A 13,371-nucleotide genomic window follows, 5' to 3' on the forward strand; every position below is an offset into this window, starting at 1 on the left:
GTTTCAGTGCTTGGAAATCCTATGGATTTTTTTCTGTTCCTGTAAAGTCCATCCCTTTGTGGTGATTGTACTTGGTCCTCTAGGGTTGCTAACACTAGGACTCAAAAGTTTGGATTTTGGGTTTAGCAAGGTTTTGTGATTTCTTCTTCTCATGCGCCTTGTCTCTTCCATTACTTTCTTACTTATTTTCTCCCTGAGGAACAATATCTCACAGAAAGTTGTTGGATGGAGTTTTCACAAAGGCCATTGCTCAGGCTTGACCTCCTGTTAGCAGAGGTTTCAGTCTGAATCATTGATTTATTTAAAAAACAAAACAAAAAAAACTATTCCTTAATGTCTTTTTAACAGGACCATTCCCTCCAAATTTTAATATTGATTTATAAGACCTGTTTAAAAGCAGAAAGTTAGAAGAGACCAGACCAAAACCAGGGATGTACATGGTAGACAATGGTGGAGGAGGTGGGGAAAGGAAAACAAAAGGATGAATACGAGGAAGAAAAGGGTAGTGGGGTCATGGGGCATTAATCCACCCAAGGGGAGGGTATTGTTTATATCTCCACAGGGAAAGTGGGACCAGACTTCAACCCAGTGTCGCAAGGTGTGAATGCAATATCCCGGCGTGGAGGAGGGAACTGGTGGAGAGGTCTGGGAGGCTGGCCCCAGCACCATAAATTAAGTGGATTCCTGCCCCTCCCCCGAAAAGAATTTGTTCCAAAGGACGACATTGACTCTGCAGCTCTGGGAGATGGACATATTTAATCAGAGCACACGGGAGCAGATGAAGGGGCAGGAGGAGAGAGTGGAGCACAGCCTGGCCCACCAGGCCGTGATGATGATGTTCCTGAGTAGAGCAGCCAGTCCACAGAGAGAACAACATGGCTGGCCCCTCTATGAGAAATGATGCCCCTCAGTGACTAAGGGCAATACAGGGGACAGCACCGGAGACACAGTGTGGGAATTGCACCTGACCTGATCCCACCACACCGAGGCAAATCACTGGGGGAGTGCAGCGGAACAGCAAGGGAATGGAGTGGCAAGGTCCCCAGGGAATGCTGAAAGTGGACTTTGGGGCCAGGGCGTGGTGCCCCAACAGACTGGACTGGAAAACGCTCCTAAGGGCCAGCAAACGATCCCTGAACTAACTACAAGCTTTTCTCTTGTGAACTGTTTTGTTCTGTTCTTTGTCAGTGGTTTGTTTTTGTTGTTTGTTGTCTGGTTGTATACTGTTGCTTTGTTTTCCTCTGTCTTGTTTTCGTGCATGTTAGTGACTCCACAGGTCTGTCTGAATAGGACAGGCTGGATGAACTATCTGGAGGAAAAACAACGGGACCGACAGTTCTGGGGGGACTTGGGGTGGGGGGGTAGGGGGGGTAAGAAAGTGGTGTTAACAAACACGGGGACAAGGGAAAAACATGGGACCCCAAATGGTAGAGAAGGGGGAGTGGCAGACCTGGTGGGAAATGATCAAGGGTAAAGTTGCTTAGAGAAGAGGTATACTCTAGCCCAGGTGGTGATGAAGCATGGTAGTAGGGCAGGAGGAAAGTCAAGGGAGATGGAGGAAAGAGCTAGGAGTCAAAGGGCATTCATGAAGGTCTAGACAAAGACATGTACATGCAAATATATATAGGAGGATGGGGAAATAGATCTATGTGTCTATATTTATAGGTCAAGTATTAAGGTGGCGGAAGGACCTTGGGCCTCTGCTCAAACACTCCCTCAATGCATGAATACCTTCTTTTATTAAATTGGAACTCTATGATGCTCACTCTCCCAACACAACGGCTGGAGCCAAAGTGGGTGAACAAGTAAATGTGGTGAAGAAAGCTGATGGTGCCCGGCTATCAAAAGAGATAGTGACTGGGGTCTTAAAGGCTTGAAGATAAACAAGCGACCATCTAGCTCAGAAGCAACAAAGTCCACATGGAAGAACACACCAGCCTGTGTGATCGAGTGGTCCCAAAGGGATCAGTTACCAGGCATCAAAGAACAAAAAATCATATCATTGACTGCACACCTCCATGATAGGATCGCTGAAGACAAATGGGTGCATAAGCAAATGTGGTGAAGAAAGCTGATGGTGCCCGGCTATCAAAAGAGATAGTGTCTGGGGTCTTAAAGGCTTGAAGGTGAACAAGCGGCCATCTAGCTCAGAAGCAAATAAGCCCACATGGAAGAAGCACACCGGCCAGTGCGATCACGAGGTGCCCAAGGGACCAGGTATAAGGCATCATGCAAAAAAAAAAAAAGATATAAGTGTGTGTATGTATGTGTATATGTATATATGTATGTGTATATATATATATATATATATATATATCATATTAAATGAAGGGGGAAGTGCAGAGTGGAGACCCAAGGCCTAAGTGTCGACCAATGGAGATCCCCTCATAGAGGGGTTTAGGAGAGGAGATGGGTTAATTAGGGTGTGAGGTAGTATCGATGAAGAACACAGCTTTCCCCCAGATCCTGGATGCTTCCTCCCCCCAACTACCATGATCCGAATTCTACCTTGCAGGGCTGGATAGGACAGAGGTTGTACCCTGGTTCATATGAGGGTTGGAGGTACAGGGAATCCAGGGTGGATGATACCTTCAGGACCAAGGGTGTGAGGGACGATGCTGGGAGAGTGGAGGGTGAGTGGGTTGGAAAGGGGGAACTGATTACAAGGATCCACATGTGACCTCTTCCCTGGGAGAGGGACAGCAGAGAAGGGGGGAAGGGAGACTCCGGATAGGGTAAGATATGACAAAATAACGATGTATAAATTACCAAGGGCACATGAGGGAGGGGGGAAAGGGGAGGGAGGGGAAAAAAAAGAGGACCTGATGCAAGGGGCTTAAGTGGAGAGCAAATGCCTTGAGAATGATTGGGGCAGGGAATGTATGGATGTGCTTTATACAATTGATGTATGTATATGTATGGATTGTGGTAAGAGTTGTATGAGTCCCTAATAAAATGTAAAAGAAGAAAAGAGAAAAAAATGATTAGGGCAAAGACTGTACAGATGTGCTTTATACAATTGATGTATGTATATGTATGAACTGTGAAAAGAATTGTATGAGCCCCAATAAATTGTTAAAATAAAAAATAAATAATAAAAAAAGCAGAAAGTTCTTCAACAGTCTAAATGTAAGAGGGATGAGGAGGAAAATAAAATATATTTAGTTGACACAGTGTTTAGTTGCCTATAAACCATTCATAGACTCAGCAAACAAATTGCGAATTTATTTTGAACAATAAGGATGAAAAGAAATCACAGTGGACTTAGCTTGAGTTGGTAACCAAGACTAATAAAATAATGCACCGACTTTGCCTCGATTACCTTAAAACAAACAGAACGCCAACACCCCGCTTTGCTGAGGTGTAATTTATACAGCTCACTCATTCCCCCTGTGACCATGCTACCAGAAAGTCGGTCGGGCCTCTCGCTATACAAAGTCAATTCAGCCACATGGAGTGAAGAGAAAGAAAAGTGCGTAATCACTGAAACCTAAGTGGGAAATAGACAGTTTCAGCACTCCCTAAATGTAGGAGGAGGTACACCCCCCTCCCCCCAACCACAAAAACACTGGAATTGCCTTGGGTGGAGTGGAGCTTTCATAATACACCTGTTTTCCACTTAGGCAAGCATGGAGCGACTTATTCTGAGTTAGTGCACCCAGTGGCATCGCCTGGGAAGGTTCTCCCAGTCACAGTGAATTTTTTCATAAAAGCAGTTTTGCTCGAACCTCGTCGTTTTTGGTGATAGCCGATTTAAAAGAACAGTGTGCAGCTGTGAAATTTTGTTTCCTCCTCTGGAAAGATGCTGCAGAAACTGTCATGCTGCTGAAAACAGCTTACAAGGAGGGCACTACTGGGAAACTCATGTGTAGGAGTGGCTTTCTCGTTTAAAAAAAGTGGAATGTCGATTGATGACAAGCCTCATGCTGGACAGCTGTCAACTTCCCGAATGATGGAAACTGTCAACTATAGAGCATTTGGAGTTCATTCCACCAGGTCAGACTGTTAATCAAACTGTCTATTTAGCGGTTCTGAAAAGATTGTGTAACTGTGTGTGACAACAACAAAAAAGGCTTGATTTGTGGCAAAACGGGGACTGGTTTTGCCACTGTGACAATGCACCTGCTCATTCAGTGTGTCAGTTTTGGGCAAAAACGGCATGCTTCTCTTGCCTCACACACCTTTCTCACGTGACTGCTTTTGCTTCTGAGCCTTAAGAAGGACATGAAAAGACATCAATTTGACAGCGTAGAAGGAGTGAATTAAAAAACGAGGGAGGTGCTGTCAGCCATCCAAACAGATGAGTTTGAAAAAATGTTTCCAAGAATGGAATCGCAGCTTTGACAAATGTATTAAGTGCAATGGAGCGTACTTTCAAGGTGTTAACGTTGTTTTGTGAAAAAAATTTAAATACATAACTTTGAAAAAGTTTTCCATTTTATTGTTTTGGGGGTATCCTCTCATGCTTCAAATGCATCAGCTAAATTCAGGGTTGACATGTTTTGTAAACACTAACAACTACATCTACACATTCCATTTCCAAAGAATGAGTATTTTGAGCTATTAAAGGAACAAATAAAGCTCTTGTTTTAATGAAGGCTTTTAAGTTTTCCCGAACAAAAGTGCAATTGTCACCGCAAACTTTTCCTTGAGAGAAAGGAGGGGGCCATAGCTCCGGTTGTTCCTTCAGACTGACCTCCTTGGAATGTCACATTGGGCACCAGGCATTCTTGGTTCCTGGGCATGGGGGGTTTATTTTAATCTAGTTTTTAGATTAACTGGGGGAACTCTATGCCTGAAGCGCAAATGAAGTCTAAAGAGAGAAACAAAACTTGAGGGGAGAAAGCATTAATAACTTTATATGCATATGAATTTCAGGACTGCTCCCTGCTGTTGAGTTGATTCCGACTCAAAGCAACCCAAGACTCTAACTCTTTATGGAAGCAGACTGCCTCAACTTTCTCTCATAGAGTAGCTGGCGGTTTCGAGCTGCTAACCTTACCCAGAGCAGCCCAATGTATAACCCACTACGCCATCAGGAACTGATGGAATAAAAGAGCATCACAGAGAAAGCATAAAGTATGCTAGTTGATCCGTTAAATTCCTTACTGTGTTAGATACTACATCATTTAAGTTGGTGCCTGGTCTTCCCTTCTGCGTCTCTTACTTGGGGTCAGGTTCTAAAACAGAACCAGGGAAAACCCATGAGATGTGGAAAGTTAAATCAGCTTGGTGGCTCGGGAAGCACAGAAAGGGGGGGGGGAGGAAGCATGGCATACAGAGATGAGAAAGTGATGGGATAAGAGAGAGAGAGAGAGAGAGAGAGTGAGAAAGAGAGAGAGAGAGAGAGAGAGAGAGAGAGAGAGAGAGAGAGAGAAGTCATTTCAGAATAGTCAGATCAGGTGCAGTAAAACAGCCTTGAATATTAAAAATAAAATTCCTTTGTTACTTCATATGCCTTTAGAGTTGATATTTCATTTTAACCTAATACTCCTCTAGTTCTATGACATTCTGATCTAAGAATAATGATGATTTGGGGGGACACCTTGATGCTCTTTCTTCACACTTCTCTTGGGATGAATCCTCTCTCTGGTTCAGATACCATACACTGCCTCTGTGACCTGGAACCTGATCCCTGAGGATATCTGATGCAAGTCAATTCAAAACAGAGTCACAAGTGACCACTACTTGTGCTAATGAAATCCCTGGGTGGTGCAAACCCTTAACTGCTTTGGCTGCTACCCAAAAGGTTGGCAGTTCAAGACCCCCCAGAGGTGTCATGAAAGAAGAGACTGGCAATCTACTTTCTGAAAGGCAGTCGATGAGAACAGTACAGAGCACAGTTCTACGGTGGCACATATGGGTGTGTACTGAGGAGGGCTCTATTCAACGGCAACTGTTTTATGCTCCTTGTTGAAACAGAAAGGGCATCGCTTAAGGGTTACTGGAAATTTTATTAGAGTAGAAGGAAAAAAATAGGAATGCTTATCATGTTTCATATATCAGATTGACAGGGAGATAAAAGCAAATGCTGTATAGAATATCTAGTTAGACAAGGAAAATCACAAAAGCTTCTATTTTGTGATTTGAAATCAGAAAGAGGAATGTACTAGATGGTGCTTGCAACAAGTGAAGAGGTGGGGGTTAGCCTGTCAATCAGGTCTCAGTTTGATGACCTCGTTTGGAGGCACTAAGGTGATAAATAGCTCACTGGAGGTGGACAAACACTCACTCCATGGGAAATGTTGCAGCTGACAAGACACATGGAGCTATGCTAGTGCCGTGAGCTGGAGAAGCCAGTGGAGTCTCCTGCCAGTGCTGAGATGCTTATTTACAATGCCACTGGACCCACAAGACTTTCCGCCCACTAACCTGTGATCTTACTGCATCTGGTGTCATTGCATGTGTTTTGTGAGTCTACAGAGGACTTTGTAGATTGGTATCAAACATATGGGTTAATATCGGACTTATGGACTTGATCTGGACTGGGCTAGGATGTTTTCTTAATATACAATTACTCTTCAAATAAAGTTCTTTCCTATACCCATATGAGTGTCTATGAATTTGTTTCTCTAGTCTACCCAGCCTAACCCATCTTTGTCAAACAAAAATATTGAAATGTGAAGCTATTATTTCTCAGGATAACCTCCACTTAGATATAGACACTTCTGGAGGCAGTTTCCATCTCTGTGAACCTTCCCCTATGAATTCTACAATGCTTCGATTCACACCAGGACAAAGTGGCAGTTTGGGCATAAAAAATATCTCTTGAAATAAAGTAAAATATGTATTTTAACAGAAATTTCATTCCACACTAATAATAACAGTAACCTTCTTCAATATCATTAACCAAGAGGAGTCATGCCGACCCACAAGCTAATGTCCATAGAAGCAGTGAACCCTCAGTTCCAAGCTCTGGGAATATGGAACCAGCAGTCTGCAGAGAACTAGCTACAGAACAGTGAAAACCCGAGACTGTTATAAGTCACGGTTTCTGTCGAGGATCCCGGGTGGCGTAGTGGTTACACGGTGGGCTGCAATCTGCGTGGTTGGCAGTGTGCAACCACTAGATTCTAATGACTAGACGCTCTGGGGAGAAAGCCTGCGTTTTCTAGGCCCTTGAGCAGTCACAGTCTCAGAAACTCACAAGGGGTCACTGTGAGTCAGCATTGACAGGATGGCAGTGCGTTTGTTTTTTGTGTTTTTTTTTAATGTAAACGTGTGAATAAATCAGTCACACCCACTGTAAATGTAAAATATTTCAATGTGTTGCTTACCAAATTACCTTGAATTAAAGGCTATTATGGAGACAAATGGAAACTAGCTCTAGGTGTGATCCCTAAAGGGGATTGAGGAAGCTCAAATGAAGGGTTCAGCATTCAGACATCTTATTTTATGCAAGTCCTGTGATGCACTGGTGTTTAAAAAAAAAACATCCATTTTGAGCATGTTTTTCAGAACTGCAATTTTCAGCAGTGCAAATAGGGAGTTTAGGCGGATGATCATGAAATGGGGCTCAGGTGATTGACTGTGCTTGTGAATTCAGGGAGGGAATTAGGTGTATGGTAGGCAACCTAAGATGCCATAGGCTGGACTTGCTTTAAATTGATGATATATGCAAACAGCTGCTCTTTAATGAACAAATCTTACTGAGAAATAAGGTATGTACTGAAATCATGCAGTTAAAGAAAGGAAACATTCAGAGTTGGCTAGAAGGTTTATTAAGAGAGCAGGTAAAACATAGAGAGCATTTAATGATCATAATTATTCTAGAGTAGCTCTGACTTCTAATAGACTGCTCTATTGTCCCCAAGCATTACAAGCAGGAGAGCTAGGCACTAACATCTATTTGCGCTGACATTTTTGCAGATACTTTACATACATTTTCTTATTTAAACTCAAAATAACCATATGATGTAGGAATGAACTATTGGTAGTTCTGTTTTGAGATTTGAAAACTAAGGCCAAAATTCATATATTTTGAAAATGATGGGACCAGGAATCAAGGGCGATGGAACATCCCATGTAATTGTTATAATACTCTCCAATTTTCACTCATCTAAGTTTGGTTCAGCAGCAAAAACATTTTAATCTTGCCCTTATTCTGCCCTAAACATCTTGTCACCTCTTATGGCGCTGTGACACCCATGCTTCAGAGGAATTACTGAGAGCCGAATGAAGGTCCAACATGATAGTGAGACAGGAGAAAAGTAAAAGGAAATAGAGGAAAGAACTAGGAGGCAGATGACATTTATAGAGTTATAAATGTAGGCATGTATATATGTAACTATATTAATATGTAACAGTAGGAATATAGGTCTATGTACATATATTTATATGTTAAATATCAAGGTAGCAAATAGACATTAGGCCTCTACTCAAGTCCTACCTCAACACAAGAACACTTTCGTCTAAGAACCTGGCATTCTGTGATGCTCACCTTCCCAACACAATCACTGAAGACAAAATGATGCATAAGCAAATGTGATGAAGAAAACTGATGGTGCCTGGCTATTACAAGATATAGCATCTGGGATCTTAAAGGATTCAAGTTAGGCAAGTGGCCATCTAGCAAAGAAGCACCACGGCCCACATGGAAGAAGCACATCAACTCCTGTGATCACAAGGTATTGACGGGAGCAGTTTTCAGGCATCAGAAGACCCAAAACAATCACATTGACGCAAATGAGGTGGGAGTCCCAAAGCCCATCTGTAGCCAATTGGACACCCCCTCACAGAAGGGTCACAAGGAAGAGACAAGCCTGCCAGGATACAGCATAGTACCGATAAAACATACAACAATCCTCTAGCTCTTTAATGTTTCCTGCCTCCCCACTATCATGACCCCAGTTATACCTTACAAATCCAACTAGACTAGAGCACGTACACTGGTACAGATAAGAGCTCTTGACACACGGAATCCAGGACAGCTAAACCCCTCAGGAACAATAATGGGAGTAGTGATACCATGAGGAGAAGAGGAAGGTGGAGAGAGAAGGGGGAATAAGGGGGAAGTGATCACAATGATCAATGTATAACAATCCCTGTACCCCCACCTCAGGGGGATGAACAAAAGAGGCATGGGTGAAGGGAGACAGCAGATGATGTAAGATATGAAAATAATAATAATCTATAATTTGTCAAGGGTTCACAAAGGTGGGAGGGTGAAGGAGAGAGGGAAAAAAGAGAAACTGATACCAAGGATCTCAAATAGGAAGAAAATGTTTTGAAAATGATGATGACAACATCTATACCAATGTGCTTGATACAATTGATGTATGGATGGCTATAGGAGCTGTAAGAGCCTCCAATAAAATTATTTATTTTTACAATGGACATTTTATACAGAATGCATATGGAGTGACCTGATCTTTTATAAAAATGATCCTCAAATATGTGTATATATGTGCATGCATGTACTCTTGTGTATGTGAAATCCCTGAGATTTTTCACTCATCTCTAAGAAGAGAGTAAGGGGTTTGTTCCAATAATGACTGATTTCTTCAGGCCTGGTAGGATGAGATTCAAGGTGAAATGAATTTGATATCAAGAAAGTCATGTACCATTTTATGTACATGCAGAGGGATAGTTGAAAATTCATAGCAGCTAGACTTGCGAAGGAGCAAAACTAATTCAAAACAACTATACCCTGCTTATGTGAGTAACTGGAACCTTAAAAGTACCTGAGGAGCTACCTAATCTGTAAATATTGGTTTAACTGCCTCCAGAGCAAAATAGATTGGTAAATATTGGAAAACATATGAAAACATTTAGTCCAATGAATTAATGGAGCATGCAAACCTCAATCGCCACAACCCTGAGACCAGAAGAATGAGCTGGTTCCCAGCTCCCACACTGACTCTGAAAAGGACTATATTAGAAGGTAGAGTGAATGAAAAATGTGAAACTGTGGGAAACAGAAAGATTTCTCCCCAGTCTTCTCCTCCAAATATATGTTAGACTTAGGAACTGCTTGCAGCTAATGGTAAATGATTGTCAAGTTACTTTCTTTGAAGGCAGTCAGTTGCCAGACTACTTGCTGGTCCCACCACAAGTAGGGCCCACTCCCTGCTGTTAAGCACAATGGGCTACTTTTCTCTAAAGGCTTGTAGGCACAGGTCTGGTCCCTGTAGGGTAGGTTTACACCCTACTGATAATGGTTTCTATGGTGAACCAGAGAACAGGTCAAACCGGCTCAGTGACATCCAAAGTTAGGTTGCCATCCTGAATCTAGGATCCGCCCATCTTGTCACATGTACACCTCCAATCCCTCCTCTTCCTATTGTGTAGATACCCCTAGATCACCCCCCTCCCATTACTGTATCACCTGTAGCACAACCCTTTCCCGTGATGTATGACTTCACCTGTAATTAGGGAGCTTGCACGTCCCCAGAGAATATAAAAGCCTTGGTTAGTAATAAATATATCTCTCTCTCTATGTGTACCACCAAGTGGAGCTGAGGTGAGCATGTTACTATGAAATGTGTCTGACTCCGTTATTTCAATCTCTCATGATCTCTATGACTTTACTATAATCTTTAATTATTATCACTGTACAATTGCACCTACCGGACCCGTGGTGATGTGTTAGGGGCTGGTTTCCCTCACGTGAAGCAAAATTCAAAATTCTAAAAGAGACCAGGCCCAATGTTTGAAGGAAGCTAGTGGGACCCCGGAGATAATGACTCTGAAGTCATGCCTGGAACTGAACGCAGCCCTGTGGTAGAATTATCAAAAGAGCAGCCTTTACTCAAGCCAGAGTTCAGAGAGTTAGGCAAGAACAACGGATGAAAACAGGAAGCACAGGTAGAAGGCAGGATAAGTGATGGTACATTGAGGGGATTACAAAATATACATGAATTGTTGAATGTAAAACTGACCTCGAACTAATTTAGAATAAAAAATAAAAACAAAGCAACAACACCCACAAAACTTCAGCAGTTGTCAGTTCTCTGCCCCAAGGTCCTTTGTCACTGTCTTCACTTTTTTAAGCGAGCCTGTTGACTCTAGATGTTACCAAAGCATCCTGGGGGGATGAGGATGGAGTGTGTTTTCTCTCTGCCATTGGGGCTGGTTATATAACAAGTATAAGCCTACTGAGCTTATTGGAATATAAATAAGCTTATTGGAATTTCCATTTGGGGATCCCAGTTCTTAGGTGTTCCGTGTACACTTACAGGGTCCAGACCGAGAAAGCACAGCTTGCCCCGTCTCTGACCTGGCAATAAGGAGGATAAAAAGTGTCCGTGCCTGGCAACCCTGGTCTTCCTGTTGTGAGGTAGCTTCTGACTATGATGCAAATTCTGTGTTAAATCTGTTTCTAAACTGTATCCTTTTGTTCTAATCAATTGTCATAAACTTATAAGCATGGTCATATTGAGTTCTGTGAGTTTTGTTTAACAATCAAACCCTTCTGAGTGGCTACTAGGCAAGGTACGTACCCAAGAGAAATGAGTTCAACAAGAGTCAAATGGAGAGATCGTCAGAGCAACGTTATTCAGAAAGATAAAAAGCTGGGATAGCTCAAGTGTTTATCAGTAGTAGAATGACTATATTATGGTGTATTTGTTTTGTACAACACTGCATAGTGATTAAAAGGACTTGCTATTGATATCCAACAATTTTGATGACTCTCCCAGACATCCTCCAAGAGTAAAAGCAAAACCAAAAATAACAGATGCAAAAGAATATATGCAATATAATTTCACTTATATGAGCTCCAAGAGCAGGCAACACTAATAAATGATGATCTAAACCAGAAGAACATTTGCATATGTTTCCTATCATCATTCGGATTGTAGTAGATGTGCACATATGTAAAGGTCCATTGAGTAGATACTTAAAATTGTATCCTTTGTGAAGTTAACTTACATATGATAAATTTAACTTGGTGTATGATATGCCTCATTCAAACAAAAAAAAAGTAAAATATTTCCAAGTTCTGCAACAAAAGCAGTACTTTACAGTGCCCAAGCATATAAATGGTGGCTAGAAATTCTTTTGATGTTTTCTCTCAGGTAGGAATAGCATGTCACTATAGTTTACTCACTCTAATTGTTGTATTGTAATCCACAGTGTGAAGTCAATAGCTACATAATTGAGGTAGTTAGTTTATTGTGTCAACCTGGCCGATAAACACATGTGGGATTAATTGAAGGGAGGAGGGGTAATTGTCTTGGTGAGCACCTTGTCTTTCTAGTTCTTGAGTCTCTTGCTTTGTGATGGTCGGACCAGGGTGCAGCTGCCTTAGCCAGTTCCCTGATTCAGCTTTCAAGGCTCACTTCCTGCAAGACATCCCTGAGGAGAAGGCGCATGGACCTCCCCTGATGCAGCCCTGGGTGCTGGAACACCTGTGTGGAGACTCCTGCCAGCACTGAGATGCTTACACGTTCACTGATTTGGCTTTTCTCCTGTAGTCGGCATCATTGCATCTGTTTTGTGAGATAGAGGAGGACTTTGTGGATTGGTGTTGGACATATGGGTTAATGTTGGACTTGTGGGCTTGGACAGCACTGGGTTGGGATGTTCTCTTGATGTGCACTTAACCTTTATATAAAACTCTTATATATGAGTTTATGTGGATTTGTTTCTCTAAAGTACCCAGACTAATACAATATATATTAATTAATTTATTCAACAGAAGGCAAACAATTAGTTGCTTTTGTCTGGAATTGCTATTAATAATGTTTCCATAAGCATTTTATACATATCTTCTGGTGAACCTTATACATTTTTCTGTTGAGTATGCACTCAAGATTGGAGTTGATGATAATAGTGTCCATAGTTATTAGTTTTCTTAAACTAAAGTAGCAGATAAAAGTGTGTAGCTATTCTTTCTCAAAATATCCTGAAGCTATTCTGAAGGCAGTGTTTCCAGCTCTCTACCCCTTCCCAGAAGAAGCCTACATTCTTGGATTTACACCTGCCAAAATGGCAGTTTGGCATCCTTAAGGGACTCAAATGTTGTACTTTAAAGAATGTTCTTTGAGTTTGGGAAACAAAAATAAGTCTCGTGGGGCAGGATAAGGTCTTGAAGTAGATGGGATAATGATTGTCCATTTAATTCTCATAGGACAGCTCTTGTTATCCCGAGGGTGGGGGTTGGGACGGTGGAGACTAATGCATTGTTTTTTTTTCTTTTTTTAAACATTTTATTAGGGTAATGCATTGTCTTGATGGAAGAAAAATCTTTGGAACAACCTCCCTGATGGTTTGTCATCAAGAAAGATTTTTAAACTTCTGCCAAATTGATTGAAATAACCCCATAATTGTCCTTTGATAAAATATATCAAGATTACCCCTTTGTCATTCCAAAGGAATTGGGAAAGGATTGCCATAGCCTCTGAGATGACCTCCTTGCTTGGAATCGGC

This window comes from Tenrec ecaudatus, chromosome 5 (genome assembly GCF_050624435.1).
Source record: "Tenrec ecaudatus isolate mTenEca1 chromosome 5, mTenEca1.hap1, whole genome shotgun sequence".
In the NCBI taxonomy this organism is placed as follows: domain Eukaryota; kingdom Metazoa; phylum Chordata; class Mammalia; order Afrosoricida; family Tenrecidae; genus Tenrec; species Tenrec ecaudatus.